Raw genomic sequence first — 10,276 nt, 5'->3', positions numbered from 1 at the left:
CCACCAGTCCCACAACAACGAAGAAAGCCAGACGTACCTTAGCGTCAATTCACCGAGATCAATATGTCATTGGCTCAAGCATTACAACATCCATTGAAGATCGAATTGATTACTCTGAGGGACCCTCCTAAGAATTCTAACCCCTCCACTCCTGGTTATAAACTCTATACGAGGTACGCGTACCATTCCAACATTCCTGGACATTGCACAAACAGTTGCTGGACATAAAAGAATAAGATTCAAGATCTGATCAATGACGGAGAAATCAAATTCAACCATCATGAAAACTCCTATGGGGATCTCTGCTCCTATGCCTGGTCATGACAAAACTGACTGACACCTAGGCGGATGGACTTTTGGATCATTAGATCTACTCTCATCTGCAAGTTTATTTTCTGTTTGTTTAAACATTTGAATCATGATAGACATTATCTGTTTTAATAATCATCATCAGTGCATTGCATATGTTTGTCTTGAATAAATTATTTCGTTATCACTCATTTTAAATTATGTCTTTATTCTGCATATGTTTTTGCGACACTCAACTCCTGCTAAAGTTGTATACCTTTTGAGGGAGGATGACGAAAACGATACCGCAACCTCATACTGTATGCTTTTGAGCGGACTATGCTGACGATGTACAGGCATTGTTTCAATTCCTAAACAGTGGAGATATAAGGATGTTAATCCCTCGTCAACCCCTTTGAACCTAAGAAGTAGAAGTTTCTTTCTTGTATTAATCAAAACCCTTGATCATAACCTGGGGCAGGGTAGTTCTCAGTTAATTTGGTTGTGCATTCTATTTTAAGAGAATCATTCAGTACACCTTTCAACAAAGGTCTCAATCACAAGCATTCATCCGCGCACATCAAAGAAGTACTGGAGATGTCACTCAAAAGCTAACGATGGTTCATCAATCATTAAACAAGGCAGTCAGTATCTTTCAAAAAGAAAAAAATGAAAAAATGAAAAAACATATATACAAAGAAAAGCCTCTTAAGTCAATAAACAAAAGATGACTTAGGAAAAAAATAAAGGCATCCCGCTGACTGTAAGCTCAAAATGGACAGTTCAGGCAAAAGTTAGGGATATCAAAAAAAAAAAAAAAAAAAAAAAAAAAAAAAAAAAAGGAAAAAGAAAGTCAATAAGTTCCTGAACAACATAATGCTGTGACTACCGAAAGGAAGAAGTGACTTCCATCTCAAAAGTCCTCTTTGCTTGCGAGCCATCATCATTATCAAAAGATGCAAATCCGAAGGTCTCTTGGAACCTGAATGCATAAGTCGAATTAACTGAGCTTAGGACTGAAGATCATCACGAAGAGGGGTGGGTACAATCAAATTTTGAGCCATTATCCTTTGTTTCTTAAACCGTGAACCAAGCCACGTTACAACCCTTGAAAGTCCTAACTGAAGCATGGTTAGTTCGAAAGCATACTGTCACCAAAAAGGTATCCCGACTCCTTAAGGTTTACCACAAATGCTGAGTTGATATTTCATTTTTTACAAACAAACATCTTGTTTTTACAAATATCATGCTTTTACATAACCAGTTTTAACGTTTTTCAACAAAACTCAGGACAAACATATGCATTACATCTCATGAATTCATTATTAAACATATTCTGCTACATAATTTCAAATGTTAGCATCAGAAAGAACTTGCACAGGGTACAACTAATGACTGAAAGTTATCCCGATAAACAATATTACTCCAAGAAGCAATGTCTCCTACGTATACAAGGGGCACGACACGTCTTCCCGGTCAATCTGGGGCAATCCAGTCAAGATTCCAAGAATCTCTCAAAGATGCCAAAAACCATCAAAGGCATGGACTTCAAGCTATTTCCCGATCAATCTGGGGCAATCAAGTCAAGATTCCGAGAATCTCTCATGGATGCTCGAACAATCAAGGGCATGCATCCAAGTATATCTAAAGCTACTCCCCAATCGACATGGGACATTGTCTTGAGCCTATGATTACTGGGGGCATATCGCCCATAGTGCACATCTCATAAAGTCCTCGCGAGGCGAACCTTCCCAAAGTTCCTACTAACTGGGGCAAATCTATACAAGTCCAGTTCGACATCTTGATCAATACTCAATGGTGTGTCCTAATTAAATCCAGGAATGGTATTTACTATAATACTGAGGGCAACATTCAAGACGCCCATGTCTCCCCACAGAGCTGGGTTCACAAGATCATATCCCCACAGAGTAATCACTAAGAATATACCCTCAAATACTCTCGTCCCGACAAAGATATGGCTCCCTAACATAGTTTACATCTTCAACACTACATGTTCTCTAACATCTTGCTCTTCTCCAACATGGTTTACTAATATCTGTTATTCCCAATCAGGGTGTATCAAGTTGCTGATCATCCCCAAGCAAAAATCATAAATCCCCAGCTATCTCCAAGACAAGATTAGACAACAAAATCACGAGGACATAGAGACTTATTTTCTCAATCAAGACAGTATAAATCACATTCACATATCATATGTCATCGACATATTCATACATTGCATACATTACCTCATAGTGAATTCATACATGACACGCAAGTTTCTCATTTATTTTGAGAGACTCGTTGCATAATACATGCATCATGACATTACATAAAGACTAACTCTACTTTTTGCAGAATACAGGTACATACAAACGAACGAAAACTCCAACTTTCCAAGATCTAAATCATCTACCACAAACGGTAATGACACGATCATTTCCAAGATCTAATTCGGTCACCACAAACGGTACTGACACGATCAATTTCCAAGATCTAATTCATCTACCACGAACGGTAATGACACGATCATTTTCAAGATCTAAATCAGCTACTACGAACGGTACTGACACGATCAATTTCCAAGATCTAATTCATCTACCACGAACGGTAATGACACGATCATTTTCAAGATCTAAATCAGCTACTACGAACAGTACTGACACGGTCATTTCCAAGATCTAATTCAGCTGCCACGAACGGTGCTGACACGATCAAGCTATCGGAGGTCTAATTCTATCATCACGAACGGTGAAGACACGACCAAAGACTTTCCAAGATCTAAATCAGCTACTACGAACAGTACTGACACGGTCAAGGCTCCAAGATCTAACTCAGATACTACGAACGGTACTGACACGATCAAATCTCAGAGATCTAATTCCATCATCACGAACGGTGTGGACACGATCAACTGCTTCTACAGTCTAACTCAGTTACTACTAACGGTGCTGACACGACAAGGGAATCTAATTCTATCATCACAAACGATGTAGACACGATTATCTCTCCAAAAGATCTAATTCATTTACTACGAACGGTAATGACACGATCAACGCGCAAACGACATTTCTCAAACTTCAACTACCGGATGGCGTCTTTAAAGCCCATCTCCGACAAAAGTCCCTACTTCAGCTAGGGCAAATTTCTTGGTATTCTAGTGTTCAATCATCTTCCACCTTCAGATACCGACTGGCGTACAAACCACTCTACATCTTCAGGTTTAAGATAATTGAACAGGGGCAGCTGTCATACCCCAAAATTTGCCCATACTATTCCTCATATGCAAGTTCAGATCAAAACACAAAGCTCCTAGACACATCCTCCTACACAAAGCTCTAAAACTAGGGTTTGACATATTCAAAGGAAAATCAGTGAATCAATGGCTCCAAGGCATATCATATGGCTCAATATACCTCACATCTTCTCCATGACAAATATCAAGTCCCAATTCAAAAGGAATGGTCCCTCAGTTGTTCAGAAAGTCAACAGTCGATTAGTTGACCTATAAAGTCAACTGTGGTCAAAGTAAAGTCAAAACTCCTGATTTTTTTGCCAAGATCCTCATATTGAAGTATCATTCACCATTTGATCAATAATTGATCATGGTTCATCAAGGAAAGATCAAATCAAGAAGTTTCTAAATTAGGGTTTTGTATAGGAAAAGTCAACTGAACTTTGACCAGCCATAACTTTTACATGGAACATCAAAAATTTCCCATCCAAAGCTCATTTTGAAGGAAAATGAATTCTCTACAACTTTTCCTCTCACATGCCAGGTCTAAAAATGCACCATTTGAGAGATATGAGCCAAAATATTACAGGTCCTTCTAAAAGATCGCCAAAAGACATTTTTTCTCAAAGCTCATAACTTGAACATGGTAGATTCAATTGAGATGGAACTAAAAGGATCTTTTAGAGGACTCTTTAAACTTTCCAAAAAGTCCTAGAACATCTCCATACAATAAAAATTGAGAGAGCTATGACTTGTTGAAGTTGGTCAATTTTGTAGAAAGACACAAAGGTCAATATGAGCAAAATGAACTTTTTGGATCAATGGACCTGAAATATGAATTTCAAACATGACTATCGGCTTTATAAGGACCTTCAAACTAATTATTTTATTTTTTATAAGATTTATTTTATTTATTTGAATTTTAGTTCATTTAAATATGAGTAAATCATATAAACGTGAAATATTAGTTTTTAATCGAAGATTCGATTTCCCATCAATTTTAATCAGTCAAAGGAGGCCCAAGGATCAATTGGTGTTTATGTTGTGATCCTATTTCATTTATTTTGAATTTTATTAAGTAAAATTCAAATTAAATCATAAGCAAATAATAAAAATCATAAGATTGAATCCAAATAAATCCAAGTATTCACTCATGAAGGTGCAAGATTTTGTTCACGTGTTATGGAGAGACTTTGGCCAAGTTTAGAAAGGAAATATAGAATTTTTCAATCAAATTTCTTTCTCCAAACACTTGGAATCCAAGCCCAATACTAAACCTAATTTGCTCCTATATTTAGTATCCTGGAATTCAGAGTAGGGAGGGGAAACCCTAACGAAATTGGCAGCCACCCAAGCACATACCAAAGTTCCAAACTTTATCACAAAGCTAGGGCATAACAAAAAACCTTATTGCAGCCAAGTTCAAAGGTAACCAACCATCTCATACACTTCCTGAGATATCAAAGAGGAGCTTTGAACTATTAGATGGGGTCTACGACGTCAGAGCCACGAGTTGCCATACTTAGGGCAAAGGCAAGCTTCGGTTTCGTTTGCTAGGTTCCATGTATTTTTAAGCCAAACTAACCGCGTCATTGAATTCACAACCTTCAAATTAGAGGATCTGGGCATTCACTTAATATGGCTGACGTTGTTTTACTTGAGTTTTGAGTTCTTGCAGATCCGAAGCTTTTTCCGCAGGTAATGTCGTAGCAAAAATCGCAGGAGAATCCGCAGGTCTGCAGCTTGAAGACGATGACATGGACTGCTGACCGTTGGACCACACGCGTGCTTCTTCCTGGTTGGGCGGTCAGCGCACTCGCGACTCTCTCTCCATTCTATTGGCTGGTCAACCGTTCAGCCTGCCTCTCTCTTCCAACGATTGGCCACAACGAAGCTGATGGGCCCACGCTTGACTCTGACTTTTTGAATGTCCCATTATTGATGTTCTGTTTATATTTATTTAATCTGGTGTATATTATTATCGACTAACAATTACAGCACAGTTGGTAAAGAATGAAACTTTGAAGCAAGGAGGCCTGGGTTCGAGCCTCCCATTCGGCAATTATTTTTCAACAGTTTCCTGCTACTGATCGGGTGTTCTCCAGCAAACGCGCGCTAGGATGCACCTTCAATCACCACTGTTAGATCTCCTGGAAAAGCGATCCAACGCTCTCCAAAGTGATGCTCCACCATGGACTCCCAGGACTGCAGAGTACAAGATCACACGCCCTCCACCAGGTTTTCTCTATTATTTTTGTTTGTTTTTTTTAATTAACCATTAATTTTCCTATAATTATTTAACCAACTAATTAAGAATAGCATAATTAACTTAATCATTAGAAAATTAGGATTAAGGTTCTCCTTTAATTAGTTATTGTAATTTAATTAATTTAATTTAGTTAATTAATTTAATTTAGTCAATTTAGATTAATTGTAATATTAATTTCTTTTATTTAATTAGGGTTTTTAATTAATTTTAGGTTTAACAATTTTGAGTTAGTTTTAGGTTTTAACCAGGTTTAGCTTTGATCAAAACCATGTGACTATCAGTAATGTAAGGGTCGTCTATCAAGACCGTAGGCTAGGTTTTAGGCTTTCACCCCTAGGTTTTTAACCATGATTTTCTCTCAGATATTCAAACCTTCTACTAAATTCTAATTTCAATGCGATTCTCTTCTCATCTTAAACTCTCTATGAATGTCGCATGTTTGTTTAAATTACGCCTTTTATTTATTTATTTATTGTTTAAATTTATGCCTTTATTCAATTATTTAATTTCCGCCATTTATATTCTAGAAGGTGTATAGGTTGCTCATTCAATTTTTGATGTAATAGTAATTAGGGCCTTTATACTTTCCGCATTTTTATTTTTCGCACACTATAACTGCTATTCTATTATCCGTAAATATTAACTGCGTGGTTAGTAAATAGGGAGTGGAAAGATAAATAAATCAAACGTTAGCTCACTAACTCAAGACAAATATTCAAATCTAACTCACGTGATTGCTACACACACCCACCTCTAGGGTAACGCCCTCTTGTTGCATGTTGCCTTCGATTTCGATCAAATAGTCAAGTCCCTTCGAGCGTAGGGATACCTTAGCCTGCTGCCTACGAATTCAAATCATCATAGTCCCCCGGAATAAAAGATCATAGTCCCTTCGAGTTGCCTACAAATAAAATGATCTTGTCCCTCGATGTTGCTTCGATGAATGATGAGAGTCCCTTCGATTGCTAAGGTATCCTTACTGTAGCCTAAATGACTATTATATCCTTCCCTTAGACTACCTGCCCTCTATATGGTAGGGACAGTCTTATGGTGAACGACTATTCTCGATGACCCTTACACATCCAATTGAAAGACTTCCTGCCCTCTTATGGTATGGATAGATCCTTTCGCTCGAAAAGCTAAAAGAACGTTTTTTTAAAACTTAGGGTAGTTGCTATTAATTGCTTGCTCTATTTCAAATTCAAAATTAAATTCAAACTCTTTTTCCACTAATTTTCAAATACTCTTCAAAAGACTACGCTTATTTACAAGCTAAAGTTCTTCTTCAAAGTTTTTACTTTTCACACCTCATTTTCAAACATTTCAAACAAACAAACAAAGTGAGCTAAGCAATTAAGAGCCCATGGATAACCATGGATGCAAAGGGTGCCTTACACCTTCCCTTTGTATAACTTACCCCCCGAACTCAAAATCTTTCAAAAGGTCTTGTTAGAACAAGATTTGTTCTTATCAATTATCTTAGTTTTGATGATAACAATAATATGAATTTTGCTTAAGATAATATGGTACTCTAATCCAATGCAATTTCCTTTTCAGGAAATATATAAAGAGTACGCATAACTCAGCGCTCAGAAGCTTTGTCTCAAAGGGTTCAGCATGCAACATCAGAACATGGTCTGGCAAGACATCAGAAGATGGTCGAAGCAGAATCAGAACATGGGTCTATGGAAGCATCAGAAGAACAAGAGAACAGAAGCACTGTAGTTCTGATGGTATCACGCAACAGAAGCACTTCAAGGTCAGAAGATCAGAAGATGCTGCACCAAGCTGTTTGACTCTGATGATAATCAAACGTTGTATTCACAAGCATCAGAAGAAAGTACAAGTGGCAGGCTACGCTGACTGACAAAAGGAACGTTAAAGCTATTAAAGGCAACGTCAGTAGACACAGCGTGAACAAGGCTCGAGGTAGTTGACAAAAGCGTATAACATTAAATGCGACGCTGTACGGAACACGCAAAGCATTAAATGCACTCAACGGTCATCTTCCCAACGCCTATAAATATGAAGTTCTGATGAGAAGCAAGGTTAACGAATCTACATCAATTCTGTGAATATTAACTTGCTGAAACTCTGTTCAAACCAAAACTCAGAATCTTCATCTTCATCAAAGCTCACTACATTGCTGTTGTAATATATTAGTGAGATTAAGCTTAAACGATTAAGAGAAATATCACAGTTTGTGATTATAGCTTGTAAGAAGCATTTGTAATACTCTTCGATTGATTACATTAAGTTGTAAGGTAACTAGAGTGATCAGGTTGATCAGTATACTCTAGGAAGTCTTGGCAGTTGGCTGAGCAGATTGTAACTAGAGTGATCAGGTTGATCAGTAGACTCTAGAAAGTCTTAGAGGGTATCTAAGCAGTTGCCTGGAGTGATCAAGTTGTGATCAGTAGACTCTGGAAGACTTAGTTGCTGACTAAGTGGATAACCATTGTAATCCGTGCGATTAGTGGATTAAATCCTCAGGTTGAGGTAAATCATCTCTGCGGGGGTGGACTGGAGTAGCTTAGTTAACAGCGAACCAGGATAAAAATAACTGTGCAATTTGTTTTTATCGTCCAAGTTTTAAAGTCACACTTATTCAATCCCCCCTTTCTAAGTGTTTTTCTATCCTTCAATTGGTATCAGAGCGCCGGTTCTAAGGTGCAAGCACTTAACCGTGTTTAGAAAAGATTCAGGAAGAGAAAAACGCTTTCAGTAAAAGATGGCTGATGAAACTGAAAGGTCTACACCTACACCTACATCTACATCTGGCTCTGCTGAGCAATATAACGGTAACAATGGTTATACAAGACCACCGGTATTTGATGGTGAAAACTTTGAATACTGGAAAGATAAACTGGAAAGTTACTTTCTTGGTCTAGATGGTGATTTATGGGATCTGCTGATGGATGGTTACAAACATCCAGTTAATGCCACTGGCGTAAAGCTGACGAGGCAAGAAATGAGCGATGATCAGAAAAAGCTTTTCAGGAATCATCATAAATGCAGAACTGTTTTGCTGAATGCTATCTCTCATGCTGAATATGAGAAGATATCTAACAGGGAAACAGCCTATGACATATATGAGTCCTTGAAAATGACTCATGAAGGAAACACTCAAGTCAAGGAGACTAAAGATCTCGCCCTTATCCAGAAGTATGAAGCCTTCAAGATGGAGGATGATGAAGACATTGAAAAGATGTTTTCAAGATTTCAAACTCTTACTGCTGGTTTGAGAGTTCTTGACAAAGGCTACACCAAGGCTGATCACGTGAAGAAGATCATCAGAAGCTTACCCAGAAGATGGGGTCCTATGGTGACTGCATTCAAGATTGCGAAGAATCTGAATGAAGTTTCTTTGGAAGAGCTTATCAGTGCCTTGAGAAGTCATGAAATTGAGCTGGATGCAAATGAGCCTCAAAAGAAAGGTAAATCTATTGCATTAAAATCAAATATCAAGAAATGCACTAACGCTTTTCAGGCTAGAGAAGAAGATCCTGAAGAATCGGAATCTGAAGAAGAAGATGAACTGTCCCTGATCTCCAGAAGGTTAAATCAACTCTGGAAGACAAAGCAAAGGAAGTTCAGAGGCTTCAGAAGTTCAAAGAAATTTGAACGTGGAGAATCTTCTGATGACAGAAGATCTGACAAGAAGAAGGTCATGTGCTATGAGTGCAATGAGCCAGGACACTTCAGGAGTGAATGTCCACAACTTCAGAATGAAAATCCCAAGAAGAGGTTTCATAAGAAGAAAGGTCTTATGGCAACCTGGGATGAGTCAGAAGATGAATCAGACTCGGAAGATGAGCAAGCTAACTGTGCGCTGATGGCGACAGAAGATGACAGATCAGAATCTACATCATAATCAGATTCTGAAGAGGTATTTTCTGAACTCACTAGAGACGAATTAGTTTCCAGCTTGACAGAACTTCTGGAACTCAAAGCTCGTCTTAGTATCAAATACAAAAAGCTGAAAAAGCAATTTGAATTTGAAACTAAGAAGCTGGAATTGGAAAATTCTGAACTGAAGGAAAATGTTTTAAATCTATCCAAAAATAGTGGATCTCCTTCTGAAACAGAAAAAGCCATTCCTAGCATGAATCATATTCTGAAAGAATATGACTTGAGCTTCAGAAAATTTCTATCTAGAAGCATAGGCAGAAGTCAACATGCTTCTATGATATATGCTGTGTCTAGAAACAATAGAGTAGGCATTGGTTATGAGGGTGAAACCCCGTACAAGCTTGAATCTGTGGATGATATGAAAATATCATATAAGCCTCTGTATAACCAATTTAAATTTGGCCACTCACATGATATTAGGCACACCTCACATGCTAAAAGCTTTCACATAGCACACACTAAAAAGCATGTGACACAACCTAGGAGATATCATGAAACTCATGTTAAAAATTATCATGCTGTTCCTCCTATTGCTTATAATGTCAAACCCAAGTTCAATCAGAACTTGAGAA

This window comes from Vicia villosa, unplaced genomic scaffold, assembly GCF_029867415.1.
Source record: "Vicia villosa cultivar HV-30 ecotype Madison, WI unplaced genomic scaffold, Vvil1.0 ctg.001503F_1_1, whole genome shotgun sequence".
Classification (NCBI taxonomy): domain Eukaryota; kingdom Viridiplantae; phylum Streptophyta; class Magnoliopsida; order Fabales; family Fabaceae; genus Vicia; species Vicia villosa.
Note: the sequence above shows the minus strand (reverse complement) of the source record.